Source organism: Pantherophis guttatus, chromosome 1, assembly GCF_059756535.1.
Source record: "Pantherophis guttatus breed Tessera chromosome 1, ASM5975653v1, whole genome shotgun sequence".
Classification (NCBI taxonomy): Eukaryota; Metazoa; Chordata; class Lepidosauria; order Squamata; family Colubridae; genus Pantherophis; species Pantherophis guttatus.
The window spans coordinates 220,125,247-220,128,886 of record NC_142063.1 but is presented as its reverse complement, the minus strand read 5'-3'; the positions used below and the strand labels follow the sequence as shown (position 1 = coordinate 220,128,886).

The 3,640-nt window shown below is 38.8% G+C and overlaps 1 long non-coding RNA gene across 1 annotated transcript; it reads left to right on the top strand.

Annotated features, from left to right (window-relative positions):
• Positions 1 to 336: 336 nt before the first annotated feature.
• LOC117676947 (uncharacterized) lies at positions 337 to 2,129 on the top strand. Its single transcript, XR_004594578.1, has 2 exons — positions 337 to 411; positions 2,042 to 2,129. It is a non-coding gene; the product is annotated as an uncharacterized LOC117676947 (long non-coding RNA).
• The last annotated feature ends 1,511 nt before the right edge of the window (positions 2,130 to 3,640 follow it).

Here is a 3,640-nt window from a genome sequence, read left to right as displayed (position 1 = left end):
TTAGAAAATATTTCCTTCCAGACAGCTTCATACTTCAGTTGCCATCCTTTTTTCTTCCCATTTCAAAACCATGGTCTTCTATTTACTGCTTATTTACAGGTTTTGACTTTTTAGTTTTGACAGACTATTTCATTTTCAGCTATAATTAGGCAATTTATTGTTGATTCAGAGTTTAATATCTCATTAGCACTGTCTATTTCCAATTGGTTATAAATGATGACATTAATTGAGTGCTGAACTGATACTGCCTTATTCATGTTATCCTGCCAACTGGGAAGAATACAATTTGCATCTGTATATTCCCTTTTAATAGGTTGCAAATATGTACCACTGCAAGACAAGAGAGAGAACATCCTTTTTCATTGGGAAAAAATAATTCCTTCAACAGAAGGCTTTTGTTAGCAGACATGTGTGAGTACCCTTTCATTTTGGTGTATAACCCAAAAAATAAAACAGAGAGTATATAGATTTGTTCTATTCTTCTTGCTCTTCCCCCTAGACTTTATTTTAGTTTTTGTAGAAGGGCTCAGATACATAAAAGGCATATATTTCAGCATTATGGTTTCAGAATTGCTGCAAAGTTGGGTGTGAGCTGGTAGCAATAAACATAGGAGAATTTTATCTCCTATGTCATCATTTCATGCATATACAGGCAGCAGGAAGACAAACCGGGGAATGAGTGGCCAACTCCAGGAGTGAAATCCAGCAGGTTCTGACAGGAGAACCAGTAGTGGAAATTTTGAATAGTTTGGAGAACCGGCAAATACCACCTCTGGCTGGCCCCAGAGTGGGGTGGGAATGGAGATTTTGCAATATCCTTCCCCCAGGAGTGGAGTGGGAATGGAGATTTTACAGTATCCTTCCCGTGCCATGCCCATCAAGCCACACCCACCAAGCCCACAGAACCGGTAGTAAAAAAATTTGGATTTCACCACTGGCCAACTCCCATTGATACGCAATTCTGCAGTTTATCTTGTAATTTGAAAAGAAAAAAAAAAACCCTTGGTTTTCCTTTTATCTATGACATTATCTGTGCTATAATGTCTTTATATATGCTTTCAATTTATGGTAGCAAAAACAACACAAAAAGCACAACCAGGTATGATGCACACATTACTTAAAGCAGTAAAATGTGAATATCATAGTTGAACCATCCATTTGGAACTTGCTAAACTCAGATGATAATCAATCACTGTGTATTGTTCATGTCTTTCTAAGTGGCAAAAATCTTCACAGCAGGATCATTTGATCTTAGACATGAAGTGAAGTTGCAGCCTTCCATTCTTCAGTGATAAGGATACTGTGACATTTTAGATCAATCTGTACTCAGCTTCGTACAATCAAACCTACATGTTGGAAATAATGAGATTGTAAAGACTGAAATGAAACACTGTTTTACTTAGGTGAGAAATGCTCCTCCAACATGTTCTTATTCTGTTGAAAATGAATATACCGAGGAGAAAATGTCACTCATCTGGTTTATAGACAACTAAGTATAATTGTTGGTATGCTATACCACATGAAGCCATAAACTAGAGTTTATAAACAGTTCCTACATTCACACAACTCAATAACCCAAGCAAACCACATTATTAGCAGTGTGAGTTGTGAATTCATTTAAGTGTCTCACTGTTCCAGCTCTTCCTTAGGCACAGAAGTCGGCTCTCACTTTCTCTCAGCCCTTGATAGGAAGTGTTTTGGAATTGGCTTGTTCTCACCAACATCAGAAGGATGTGATATTAACTTCTTGTTTGTCAACTCAAGTGTTTCAGAAATACAGAGTAGGTAGTAAAACACTTGTTCGGCTATTAAAGTCTAACATACATTGAGGTTCTACCATACAATTAACCTTCAAGGAAGAAAAAGTGTGAGAGTACACAAAGCAGAAAACATGCTAACAACACACTAGAGGGCCAATTTAAGATGTAGAACCCAAATCAACCATTAGTCACAGATAGGCTTTTAAGAGGCCTTCTTAAAACCTTGATGTTCACTCCATGCAAACTTATTAGAACTTAATAACCATTTGTTTAATTCATAGAGTAATAATGGAATGGAAGACAAAGAGCCTTCTTGCTTTCACCATGTACTTTCTTGAAAACAACTATAAAGAAGTGATCCTGGGTTAAGAGATGCATGGAAGTGTCCTTTCATTGTAATAACAGAATAACAGAGTAGAAAGGGATCCTGGAGGTCTTCTAGTCATACCCCCTGCTCAGGCAGGAAACCCTATACTTATGATGGTGAACCTATGGCACGTGTGCCAGAAGTGGCACGCAGCACCCTCTTTGATAGCATGTGAGCCATCGCCCCAGTTCAGTTCTGCTGTGCATGCATGCATGTCTCCTGCCGGCCAGCTGGTCTTTGGGTCTCTGCCACGCATGCCTGGGGGAGCACATGTGTGGGAGCAGCACACACATGTGTGGGGGAGCATGCATGTGTGGGGACAGGGCAAGTGCTGGACCCCTTAGAATTAGCTGGGAAACTTTGAAATGGGTCTCTGATTCTCTATTTCTCACTCATCATTTAAAAAAAAAAATCTTTTGAGGATTATTTCTGGTGAGTTCTAAAATGATAATTTCAAAACAGAGAGATAGGTAGACACCATTTTCCTTGACAGAAAGCCAAGCTGTCAGTTCATTGTGCTACAGCCGCTGTCACACAGCTGCACAATCATCCTGCCACAGGAAAATTGCCTAATGGAAAGTAGTCATAGAAAGAGAAAAATAGGCTTGTGACCTTTTCAATTATTTTCTCATGGGCCTTTATGTCACTGTTATGTATAACCCTCTAAACAATGAGGGCTTATGCAAAATGAATGCAAATAGGGCCGTCTCCTAGCAATGTGTCCAATTTAGGTACCAGTAAGAAAAAGACTGATTAATTTTGTCAACGAAGATGCAGATAAAGTGTGCTTTTCCATCTTGTTGATAAGATATTCAACACAATGCAATCCTGAGAGTTATTGTTACAGTCAGATTATTTCCTCCCCAAAAAGATGATTTCAAAATCTACCGTGTTTCCCCGAAAATAAGACCTCCCCGGAAAATAAGCCCTCTCCTGAAAATAAAACCTCTCTGAAAATAAGCCTTCCCTTGAAAATAAGCCTCCCTGAAAATATTTAAACACTTGTGCAGCTGGTCCCCATCATTTCCTCTGGTTAGGGTTAGGGAGACAGAGCTGGAAATCGGGTAAGATGGCAAGAGGAGCCCTGTCTTGCTCCACGTGCCCCAACATAATAAGATCTCCCCAAAAATAAGGCCAAGCATTTATTTCGGGGTTCAAAAAAAATATAAGACAGGGTCTTATTTTCAGGGAAACATGGTAAGAATGATGCCTATATTTTTAGCTTTTAGATACACGTTTTGATTCTCTCTGGTTTGTCTCCCAGATGTGATTTCAATAAAGAAGATCAGCATTTACTGGAGTTGCAAATTTTAAAGAAAAGCAAAAAAAAATCCACTCAGTTTTGTGTAGCTATCTGGGACAATATTCCAGATATCTCTGTGAAAGAGATGGGCAGTCTTTAAATATGATAAATACATAAAAATAAATAAGTAAACACCAGTATGGAATGGTTAGCTCTTGCCTTATACATCCCTTAAATCTCTTCAAAAACCCTTCCAAGACAGCTGTGGCC